A 13298-nucleotide genomic window follows, 5' to 3' on the forward strand; every position below is an offset into this window, starting at 1 on the left:
TAAACAAATCAGTTTGAGTCTGATGTAATCTCTGAACCATGCTTAGCCTAATGTAGGGACACCAGTACCAGCCACTTGGATCTACTGAGCTGGTGGTAATGTGCTGAGTCACTAGCTAACGTAGATGATATAACCCAACCAAAACAACATAGATGGGAGCAAAGCTCATTAATACATTTCACGTACATCTAAAGGTGGACCTCAGCAAATACAAGAATTGAGCCCAGGAATTATAATTTAGTTAGACAGCCATGTAGATATGCTAGCAGGCACAACTAAGCACAGTTTGGTCAAGTGACTACTGGACCTGCATGTGCTGGGATTTGGTCTCCTCCCACAAAACTTTGTATAGATCTGGCTTCTGGAACCCTAAAACAGTTATATGTGATTCATTTCTACAGTTAAATGATAGGAATATGAAGATAATGACCAATTTTCTAGACCAAACGTTCCTCCTAATTACAAACTGCCTGTGTCCTGAGAGATCTGTTTTCTACCTTGCCCAGTAAACAGCATTTCGCAGCACCACAGTATGAAGAAGGAATAGTAAATGACATAAAAATACTTTAGGATTGAAAAGACCATCTGTAGATAAATGAGGATGAAATACATTTTAGTTCTAGAAAATCCCATACTTCCTGAGAATGCTTCTGTTCATGAATTAAGAATTACCACACTATTTATTTCTTACAAAGAAGAATGGGATCTCTTCATGGTGGTATGCATTTAATACAAAACTGGATATAAAAATTCAGTAGTCAGGACAGACAATACAAAAATCTACTACTTATTCCCAGCTCTTTCAGCTGTGTGTGTTTATCTATGCATTATTTACTGTCCAGCAGTTTAAAGATATTTCAAGCTAAGGTGGACACTAAGCTTATGGGGAAAATTCCAGCCCCAAAAATGACAGTCTGACAAAGAAACAGAAAAAAACTGCATTACCAGTGAAGCCAAACTTAACAATAGGTCATCATATGCTACCTCCAGAATCATCTACATGTGTCTCAAATGCCATTCCTTAAAGGAAATAATGATTTCCTACTCATGTCTATTGGTACATGAAAGAGTACTGGCCTGATCTTTACCTGATACTCAGTGGCAGTGTCAAACTCAACTGGTCTACTCACAATAATATGACTTCAGTGGTTCACAATTAGGGCCACTATTTTACCCAAAGCAAGCAGGAGCAGCATCAAGGAGAGCTATAATTTCAAACAACTACATTATAATAGGATAATCACCTGGCAAGAATCAAAAGGGAGTAAAAAGATGCAGCAGCATGAAAGATAGTATTTGTTTCAGCCATTCTGACCAATTCTTTAAAGAATAGCCCCTTTGTTTTACATTTACACTTTGACTGTACTACTTATCCTTGATCAGAACTGTAATTTCACAATGTATGTTTATAGGGTTCAACCATAACAACCAGTTCAAAAAGTTGAATTAATAGTGAAAACTTCTTGATTCTATTAGATTTATTTTCAAATATATTTTGCTCTAGTTAGTGCTATTTTTCACCCTCTAATGTGCTATTCCATTTAACAACTTGTTGTAGTTTTGATGTAAATTCTCTCCCTGCCACTAACTCCCCATGCCATCAGCTAACAAAAGAAGTAGTTAACTACTACTAATTCCTTCTTGATCATTTTGGGTGGGACATCACACAGTTCTGGGAGAAAGTTGGAGCTGCGTGTGCTGGCTGTCAGAGAGAAACCTTTTCTCCTGCTCCTTGATGCTCCTGTGGAATAAGCTAGTTTTCTTCTTGCCACTGCTGTTTTTCCTGGTTTTCTCATTGGGGCCCCGGTCGCTGCTCCAGTCTCACCGTTGCCACCAGTGTCACAGACGCTCACCCCACCGTGGCAGCGACCCAAGAAAAGAGGAGTCACAGCAGCCTTTCGGGACACACCGCAACTCTCCACACCCAGCTTTCCTTCTTCATTTGGGACAAAGGACAAGGAGAGACAGAGAATTCATCTGAGTGCTCACCGCTCATTTCTGCCTCGCTGGGAAAAGACTGAGAACTCACCTAGCAGCCAGCCAAGGTGTGACAGTGACTCTGTCCATAAATATAGCTGCTCCAGGAGTAGCCTACCATTTTGGGGGTTGTTCTCTTTTGTTTTTACTTGTGGTGTTGGGGGAGTAGTTTGCTCTGGTCTGTTTACAGTTATATCTATATCTACATATATATATATATATATATATATGTACATATATATAGTAGTTAAGAACAGTTATCCTTCTTATATCCATTTTCTAATTAAAGTTCCTTTTCTTAAATTTAATAAAGAGGGACGTGATTATTGTGGAGGAATCATCTTCTCTGCTTTTTGGTAAACATTTTGGTTTCTCCCCTCAAACTAAGACACAACTGCATTAGTTTTGCCAGAATGTGAGGTTGCAGTACAGGCTGTGAGTCCAATTAGGCAAGGAAAGTACAACATTACTGGAGTGGTCAACAGTGTTGTTTTAGAAAAATATTTTGAAAAATTACCTGTGTTTTCCGTGATGCCCAAGTACTTTTTTCCCCAGGGTGATGGTGATTCCACTGCAGCTTCTCTTAGAGAAATTTATTCTGTGAAATTTGTAATGATGCTTTTACCTGTATTTTAATAAGTGAAAAAAAAGCACAAAATTGTTCATTTTTACATGTAAAAAGTCTCAAATAACAATGCAGTCTCATTAATTACTGGATATCATTGCAACAGAGTTCTTGTTAGAGCTTAGTTAATGATAAAGTGATAGTAACTGAATCAATACTTTGCAGCTTTTGGACAGTACATGAGTTTACTGATTTTGTTGATACTGCCTCAGCCATTAAATATGTATTTGCAATAATAAGACTAACAGTCACTGAAAATAAGCCCTACAAGGAATAAGGGCCATCTAATCTAAAATATCAGAAACAGCAGTTATTATCCACCATTTCAAATGAACACTTAATAACCTGGAACTAAATCTCTTCAGGCTCCATTTATGATATATACACACATCTGCTACAGTGATGAAAAATACTCCATTTTTCTAGAACTAATGACCTTTCTATTATATGTACTACAGGGCTGACAATTGTGTGGAATGAGTCTATCAACAAAGGTTTGAGATGTTATATGACTAAATCACAGGCAAATTTTAGTACTTCTATGATATAATAAGCCCCTTTGGAGCCATATCAAAATTCTGTAGCATGTGCTTGCTCAAGACAATTTCTGCACATGTTTTGTTTATTTTCAGTTTGTTTACATTTGTCCACACTACTGATCATTAGGAGCAATACATGGAAGTAATTAATATGTAACAATTCAGTGTGTTCGGACAAAATACTGTTGTCTCATGGGATATTTTATTGCTTGAATTTGTGGATGCACTTCAAAATAACCCCTTTACTTCAAAACTAAAACAGGTATTTTTTTGTTTGGGTGCTTTTTTTATTCCGGCACATCTTTGAAAACCATCTCAGAGTAGGCACAGATGTATCACTGCTTTACTGCAGTGATTTTGACAGCACTCAGTTATGTATCACTGCAAAGATTAAGGATGTGGAAAGTAACTATACCTTCAGCTAGTTGCTGTATATATAGTTGAACTTGAACACTGCTTTGACATGCCTGGGACCACCAGGGAAAACAGTCAGTCCTGTCAATAAGACTAGCACTTCTTCCAACAAGCTAGTTTGGAAAAATATAACACTGACTAGCCTAAGTACTGCTAGATTTGATCCATCATTTTCAACAAAAGCCAGAAAAATTGAGCAGGTACATGCCTAGTTCTATCTCTTTCACATATTATTGTCTTCTTTGGAATCTCTGACACTCAGTTGTAAAGGCTCCCATCCAAGTGCAAATTCTTCTGGCTGACAATCCTCAATTAGCCTTGAGAAAGTCTGGTATTTCTGTTGGCAGTAGGAAAGAAGAATTCACAGCTAGGCTGCAGGATTTTTGAACAGTGTTTTTCTTATGTTGTCAAGAAACAAGGGCAAAATTTGAATTGGGAAAAATGTGGCCTTCTAGCATGTATTCTAGAATTAATGTGACATGATTCAGGAGCTTTTTTCTGATCTAGCATGTAATTGCCATCTGTCCTTAATCTACAAACTGTATCTCCCAAACTGCAGAGCAATTCCTGGTATGTACACATTTGTATCCTAGCAAGAAACTTGTATTTTACAGACTTGTGTCAGAAAAATAATTTTTAATCACTGGAAACAGATAGAATTAAAAGCAATGAAATATGCCTTTTGATGCTCCAAATTACTCCAAATTATATAATGTCAATTAAAATGTAAACAAGTTAAACACATATATGTGAATTTTGCCTGAAGGAAGCATAGTTTTTTCCAGCATTTAATCAGTTATAACTGAAACAATTAAATCCTTCCCCAAAGAGGACTGGAATTAAAGCTAAAGATAAGGGATTTGGTTCCAAAGAGAAGTACATGCAGACATACTATCCTAAATGCTTCAGTAATTCCAATCTCACTTTTAGGAAAATGTCAGTTTATAATGTCCGATCTCCAGTCTGGAGGCAACACACTCAGAGTGCTCTATCTCTTGTTTTCTTAATACTGGGTGTTTTGAACAATTTCAGCTGGGTGCTTGTCAGCTACAGGAGGAACACATTAGAAAGGAAAACCATGCTAGGGAATCTAAAACACTGATCTAGCACATTCCAAGAAGCCTCAGGCACACAGGCTCTAGGAAGCCCTAAACAGAAAATAAAACTGCTTCCAAAGCAGATTTTAGTTCTTTTGTTTTGTTTTTCAGTTGTTTATGGGCTGGTTTTTTTTCCAGGGTATAGAGGTCTGTCAGAGAAGCAAGGTCCAAGAGGGGACATTCAAATCCCTGTGATAGCACTGGCAACCTGAGCTTCTGCTCCCCCCAGCTGGAACCAAGTTCTGCATCTCCTACGGGACCTGTTATACACCTCTATTCTGTGTCACTGAGAGTGATTGGGTAGTAGGGCAGAGCATGCTCCATCATCTCCAAATGCCAGAGAGACACAAAGAAGGTCATGTAAGAGGGGTGGCCATCCAGGGCAGCTACCTCCACAACTGCCACTCTGCTAGCAGGACTGAGAGCCAAAGCTACCTCCCAACTCCACTTTTCACAGCCTTCCCAGCTACTTCAACCTGCCCTTTCCTTACTGGGAGTAGTAGCAACAGCCCACTAGGTCTATGACTGGCAATATGGGAAAAGGGCTCTGAGGGTAAGAATCTAAACGCACCCTGATTTTCTCTTCTCTATCACCCTGAAATGGCATGTGACAGAATTTGCTTGAGAACTGCTGGCTTTTCTCATATCAGCTCCAGATTCAACTATCTGTATCAGCAGGACAGTCACAGGATGAACCCTGGTGACTGCACATGGCACAATATTGCTCTTCAGTGTTCCCAAGCAGCTCTATGACAAAAGAAGAAACATATAAGCAAGAGAGAATCAGAAAATAGAAATTCAAGTCAAGGCAAGATCTTTCAATGCTCATTATGAGGAAAACTATTAACTGTGAACAGACACAGAAATGCTAATGCAGTCCTCTGGCACCAGAGAAACCTAGGCAGAGTTTTCCTGGGTGAGACTTCTGCTGGGTTAGGGAGACCTGGCTTGCCTTGGGTAAGTACAATGAAACATCACAAGTCAAACTGGGAATGGAACTACAGTGGAGAAGAGGTATGCACTGACCTTCACATTCATATTGGCTAATGCCACACCTCACCAGAGGCAATACAATGCACCCACATCAAGCAATTTCATTGCACCTGTCATAAATCCATGCACAAAAAGTATAGCTCCCTACTTTCAGCTTTATGGTGCTGCGTGAACATGCAACCACAGTACGCTGCCCCCCTGCTTGTTTCATTCAATGAGTCGTGTGACCTGAGGATGAGCAACCACCTTTTCGCTAACTTTTTCTGGTTGTAGTCCTGGTGAAGCTTTGAAGGTTGACTGGGAAGACCTGGTTTTTCAGGGGTTCAAAACCCAGAGACTTGCTCTGACTACCTCTAGCAGCAAAGAAAATCCAGCAAAGTCATAATCAATATCCACTGATTAAGCCTTTTGTCGCAGGTTTGGCCTGGCTGTCGCCAACCTTGGACTGGCCCCCCTTCCCCCTCCCAGAACCTTCCCAGCAAAGGAAAGGAAAAAAACTGAAAAGAAACGCACTCTAAAGAAACTGAACTGAATAAAAAGAATAAATTATATTTACTAACATTTACAAACCACACTGTATACACAATACATAGGATCCCAACCCCCAGGGGAGAGGGGAAGGGAGAAAAGGGGATTGATTAGCTGGGAAATAGGGAAGGCACCAACCCAACCCAAAGAATCCGAATGAATCAAAACAAACACAATTAAAAACCTCAAGGAAGGGGAACAAGAATGAAACAATCTCACCCAGGACAAGAGAAACACCAGGGATCGGAGGGACCAGACTCCAACCACCTCCCTCCAGCTCCTCAGCCAAGGAAGGGCAAGTAAGAACCAAAAGCACTCCCCCACTGCTACGTGGAAGACACGTGTGGAATACTTGTAACTTCCTTAGATACAATGGTTACTGAGGAAGCCATGGGTCAAACCATTACACCTTTCATCAAAAAAGCAGGACTTGCGAGGGGTCCTGACTTTTAAAAATTCTCTTTTCTCTAGCAGATTCTGAGTCCAGCATTAATGACATTCAAGTCACACTACAAGACATAAATATCTTTGTCAGCTATAAGAGCTAAGGTGCCACACAGGTGAGTAAAATAATAATTCTCTGTCTATGGAGTTACTGAGAGCACATGAAGAGAGAAAAAGGGAGGAATAATAATTCTCAGTAGCTTTATGCTTTATCTAGATAAAATTCAAAAGATAGTTTGAGATCCTATTTACAAGGAACTGAGATTTCAATAAAATTTGCATCAAGGGAATAAGTAAAAGCAGAAAGTTGTTCAGACAGTCCTAAAAGAGAAATTGTGAAGGAGGGTACTGACAAGATCTAACATTTATTTGTCTTCGAAGAGAGAAAGCATCATTAGAAGATGCATCTCTGCAATTCTCATAGGGGAAAAGAATTTAACACAATATAGCTCAGAGCCCAAAACTTGTTGTCTTGTTAGTTAGGGATAGGCTAATAAGCACAGGTAACCAAAATCATGATTTAATTGGCATCTTTCCCCAACTACCAGGGAATATAGCAACATTATTTAACCTACTGCATGAAGAAAAATTTTCTTATATCATAATACAGAACTCCAAGAACATGCACTGTAACGCTTTTTTCTTTAGAAAAATACAAAAAAAAAATCCTAAAATTTGATGTCAAATTGTATTTGTGAAATCTGGGTATCTTAAAAAACACCCAACCTTTCTTTTTACAGCACAAACATTTGTATAGCTTGTATCTTCAATACAACCAAATGCAAGAGATGCTTTCTGTTAAAAAATAACTTTGCTTAGCCATAGACTGTCATAAAAATATAAATATATGTAAATGGTGCAAAACACTGAGCAATAATGAACCAAAGTACACTCTGTATATTAATTAAAAATAATGTGCCAAATTTCAATATTAAATACAGTAAATAATAAGCAAAAATATTTTAGCAATTGTGCATATAGGTTTTGTCCACTTAAGATATCACATATTTATTCATAGCCAAATTAAAATCTAAATTTAGGTGAGTTTTGGTGAGTTCCAATCAAAAGGAAAGAGAGAGAAAAAGTCAGAATTCCCAGGCAGATGTGATGAGGGGTTTTGTTTTGTTTTCTTTTTTTTTTTTAAGAAATTAAAAATAAATGCTCTGTGGCTTGAAAACTGCTTAGTTAGTACAACACAAGGTAGAAGTTCCAATTTTTGAAGTTTTCTAGGGTTGTCTAGACAAGAAACAGAGATGTTTTGGTAGATTTAGTACTACAAAACCTAATTGTGGGTACCAGTTTTCTGTCTCCCAGGTTCCCAGCCCATCTAAGCATACAGGTACAATTTGGTGAACTAGCTTGTGAAGAACGAAGGTTTTGCATTGAAATTTGTGTCCCTGACCTGGGACAAACAAAGCAAAAAGTTATTACCCATTCTGTCATCCTGACTAGGAAATGCAGCTGGAAAGGAGAAATGGGTAGGTGGGGGTGGTAATGTCCAAACTTCTGTAGCTAAATCTGTCATAGCTGATCTGTTGGAGTCTTACATCCACAGCTGAAGCTGTCACAGCCAGCCAACCTGTGCAAACCACTTTTGTCAGCACCAAGTCAGTTACTCCATGCAGTCCAATCAGCCATTTTTCAGATTTATTAGGACAAGTAGATTATCAAAGGAGACAAATCTTTGTCCTTTTAGGATGGCAGGGAGGATGAAAATTGAGGCAAAAGACTAAAGTTAAAGCTTTGAACCCTGCACCAGGAAGACACAGGAAGAAATTTACTCCTCTGTCTGACAAGTATGATCACATTGCTCTGGTACGTGAAACCAAACAATCAGCAAATATGTAACACAATAAATAGCTGGATTTTTCAAAACTTCATGGTCGTGAAAGAAGCGTGTTTGTACACAGAAGTTATCTGCTTTATACTGCTTTTTAACATGTCTGTTTTCACTCCAGATAAATCAAGGACAAGTAAACTGGAATGGAGGGAAGACTGACACAGCTCTTGAAATTCAATCTCCTAACTTATACTGCTAATTTGGGGTGGAAGAAATTATGTGGTTCAATTTACAATTAGGATTCCTCCATAATGATGCCTTTCCTCCATGACTCTTACATAGGACATACACCTTTTCCAGAAATCTAAAATAAAGTATATTGCATAGTCCAGCTGTAGTGTAGCAGTCACTTGGTGTGACAGACTGATCAACACAAATATAGACAACACAAAAAGACAGCGAGGTTCTTTGACTAAACATGATTTGAAGAGCATGGTAAAGGAGCAATCTGACAAAAGAGCAGCTGGCTAAAAGGCAAGTCTTTCTACACTGTAGTTAATGTTCAGAAAATTTGCATAATAAGTGACTATATCAATTAATACTGAGTAAAGCTCTCTGTCTTCTCTGGGGACACCCCCTTGTCGCGGGGGAGAAGCTTGCGTGCCCTCATGAGGTTGAGAGCTATGCTGGAGGTGGTTTGTGCCACCGGTAGGGTCTCCCAGGCCAGACAGGTCTCAGATGAAGGGTCAGACAAAGTGTGTCCATGGGCAGGATGGGCTCGCTAGCCCTCTGGCAACCACCCTAGGAGAAGGACAACTCCAACCCCAAACCCGGGCAGATGGGCCCTGTAAGGCCATCCATCTAAGAGAAGGATACTCTAACCAAACCTACGTCCTGAGGTATTCGCTGTCACCGTCCAAGCTCACTAGGCCGTGGCAGATGAACCTTAGGAGTAAAGGGTGGGGCCAGTTCTGTGCACGCTGTGCCTCACCTAAAAAATCCATTGCACAGGCTTGAAGGGTTCACCCACATTGCAAAGCTCTGTAGCGACAGGTGAGGGTCGAAAACGGCAGGTGATAGGAAGCAGCTGGAAGCCGCAGACCCAACCCTGAAAGGCGGTTCAGGATATGGGTCATTAGAGACTTGACCCCGGAGATGACAGTCTCTTGCGGCAGCATCCTGAATGACCAAGCAGCCTTTTCTAGGGACAGCACTGCTTGCTCCACACGGAGAGGGGCCTAGCAAAGGTGGCCTAAACAAAGCTCATCTCCACACCCGGCTGGATAACCGCGGCCAATCGGCATCTTCCATGCGGTCAAACAAAAGCAAAGAGATTTCAAAGGCATACACCTGCCTGCAAAGGTGTGCTCAAACTAACACTCGCATGTTGGAACATCAGAACCATGCTTGATACTGGGGATAGTGGACGCCCTGAGCGTCGTTCTGCTCTAATTGCCCATGAACTGTCACGGCTCAACATTGACATTGCTGCTCTCAGTGAAGTTCATCTTCATGAGGAAGGCAGCCTTAAAGAACATGGTGCTGGCTACACACTACTGGTCAGGCAAACCCAAAACCGAAAGACACCTTTCAGGAGTTGCCTTCATGATTAAAAACTCCATTGCCTCCAAACTTGAAAATCTGCCGACAGGTCACTCCGATTGCATTATGTCCTTATGCCTCCATCTACACAACAAGTAACATGTTGTTCTTTTTAGCGTATGTGCCCCAACTCTCCAAGCTGCAACAGCGGAAAAAGACAAATTCAACACTGACCTGCGCCGCCTCACCCAAAATGTTCCTGCAGATGATAAGATCATAATCCTTGGTGACTTCAACACCAGAGCAGGTAAGAATTCTGAAGCCTGGAAAGGAGTCCTGGGCAAGCATGGCGTTGGAAACTGCAACGACAACGGACGCCTCCTGCTAGAGTTTTGCACAGAACGGCAGCTCACCATCACCAACACTATCTTTCAACAGACAGACAGCCTGAAGACAACCTGGATGCATCCTCGATCCAAGCACTGGCACCTCATTGACTATGTCTTAGTACAACAGAGAAATGTCAGTGATGTCCGTCATACTCGAGTGATGCCGAGTGCAGAATGTCAAACAGACCATCGCCTTGTGCTGCTGCAAACTTAACCTCCACTTCAAGCCCAAACCTAAGAGAGGCGGCATTCCAAGGAGGAGGCTCCAAGTCGGCAATCTTCAAACTGCCACAGTGAGAGACAGCTTGCAGGTAAACCTTCAAACTAGACTTAAAGATAATCCCATAGATCCCTCTCCTGAAGCGCTTTGGCAACATATTAAAAATTGCATCCTGCAGTCCTCTGAAGAGTCCCTAGGGTTCTCCTCCAAGAAAAACAAAGACTGGTTTGATGAGAACAATCAAGAGATCCAGGAATTGCTGAAGAAGAAGAAAACTGCTCACCAAGCACACCTTGCTCAGCCATCTTGCCATATAAAAAAAGCCGCCTTTCGTCTTGCATGCAGTGAGCTCCAACAGAAACTTTGAGACATCCAGAACAAATGGTGGCTCAACCTAGCAGAAAAGACACAACTATGTGCAGATTTGGGTGACCAAAGAGGATTCTATGAGGCCCTGAAAGCAGTGTACGGACCCACAACACCAGGTTCAAAGCCCCCTACTCAGTGCAGATGGTCAAATGCTTCTCACAGATAAAACCTCCATCCTGAACCGATGGTCTGAGCACTTTCAGACTCTCTTCAGTGCCAACTGTGTAGTCCAAGGCTCAGCAATTCAGCACATTACACAACAACCGGTGAAACATGAACTGGATGCAGCCCCTACTATGGGAGAGATACTCAAGGCCATACAACAAGTGAAAACTGGCAAGGCAGCTGGGGTTGATGGAATTCCACCTGAAATCTGGAAGCATGGAGGTCAAGCACTCCATGCCAAATTCCACGAGCTTGTTGTGCGTTGCTGGGAACAAGGGGAACCACCACCAGATCTCCGTGATGCAGTCATCATCACAAGAAGAAAGGAGAAAAAGCAGACTGCTCAAATTACCAAGGTATTACTTTGCTCTCCATTGCTGGTAAAATCCTTGCAAGAATACTTCTGAACAGATTAGTACCCACTTGCAGAAGATCTTCTACCTGAAAGCCAGTGTGGTTTCAGAGCCAATAGGAGCACCACAGACATGATGTTCGTTCTTAGACAACTCCAAGAGAAGTGTAGGGAACAGAACAAAGGTCTCTATGTAACCTTCGTTGACCTCACCAAAGCTTTCGACACTGTGAGCAGAAAAGGCCTGTGGCAGATCTTGGAACATTTAGGATGTCCCCCCAAGTTCCTCAAAATGATCATCCTGCTACATGAGGATCAGCGTGGACAAGTCAGATATGGTGATGCACTCTCTGAGCCCTTTCCAATAATCAATGGTGTGAAACAAGGTTGTGTTCTTGCACCAACTCTATTCACAATCTTCTTCAGCATGATGCTCCAAAGAGCCACGGCAGACCTCGGTGAAGAAAACGGCATCTACATCCGATATCGTACCGATGGAAGCCTATTCAACCTAAGGCGACTGAAGGCCCACACCAAGACCCTGAATCACCTTGTCCATAAGCTGCTTTTTGCTGATGATGCCGCCCTCGTTGCTCACACAGAAGCAGCTCTGCAGCGCTTCACATCCTGCTTTGCAGAGGCTGCTGAGCTTTTTGGGCTGGAAGTCAGCCTGAAGAAGACGGAAGTTCTCTACCAACCTGCACCTCAAGAAGTCTTCCATCATCCCCACATCACCATAGGCAATTCAGAGCTTAAGTCAGTCCAGCAGTTCACCTATCTGGGAAGTATCATTTCCTCTGACGGTAAGATTGACAAAGAGGTAGACAACAGGCTGGCAAAGGCATACAGAGCCTTCGGAAAACTCCATAAAAGAGTCTGGTCCAATAAACACCTGAAGAAAAGTACAAAGATTAGTGTCTACAGAGCCATTGTACTGTCTACTCTTTTATATGGGTCTGAATCATGGGTCATCTATCGCCACCACCTGCGGCTTCTCGAACGCTTCCATCAGCGCTGCCTCCGTTCAATCCTAAACATCCACTGGTCTGATTACGTGACCAATGTGTCTGTTCTGAACAGGCAGGGGTCAGCAGTATCGAGGCCATGCTGATGAGAACGCAGCTGCACTGGGCAGGGCACGTCTCCAGGATGGAGGATCACGCACTGCCCAGGGCACGTCTCCAGGATGGAGGATCACCCTCTCCCGAAGATTGTGCTCTATGGTGAACTCGCCACCGGCTGCCACAAGAGAGGAGCCCCAAAGAAGAGATACAAGGACTCTCTGAAACAACACCTCAGCCTTGGCCATATTGACTGCCACCACTGATCCACTCTGGCCTCCAATCGGGATTCATGGAGACACACCATTCACGACGCTGCTGCTTCCTTTGAGAATGCATGGAGAGTCAGTCTGGAGGAGAAAAGACAATGCAGAAACAACCGTTCCTTGCCAATGTCACCCAGGGAGACGTTCCCTGTGCCTTCTGTGACCGGACCTGCCTATGCCGTATCGGCCTTTTTAGCCACCAGCAGCTTGCAGCAAGCGTGGGTAGTGCCCTTCTCAAATCTTCGTTCGCGAAGCCGAGCCATGATGATGATCATGATCATGATGATGATGATGAAAGCTCTCTGTGTTCCAGGTAAGCTTTCAGTGAAGGCAAATCCTGTACTGATAACTGCAAACATGAAACTAAATCTTCTCAATAACAAAACTTTTTAATTAATATTACATCTTCTTTTATCTTGCCAGATTTCAGTAAGTTTAGCTAAAAAACCACTTTTACTGTTCAGGAATTTTAGTCTGCAACCTCTATTAACCATGCCAAACTTCTTTAGGAGACAGAGCTAGATGTGTGTTACTATA

Source organism: Pithys albifrons, chromosome Z (genome assembly GCF_047495875.1).
Source record: "Pithys albifrons albifrons isolate INPA30051 chromosome Z, PitAlb_v1, whole genome shotgun sequence".
Taxonomy (NCBI): Eukaryota; Metazoa; Chordata; class Aves; order Passeriformes; family Thamnophilidae; genus Pithys; species Pithys albifrons.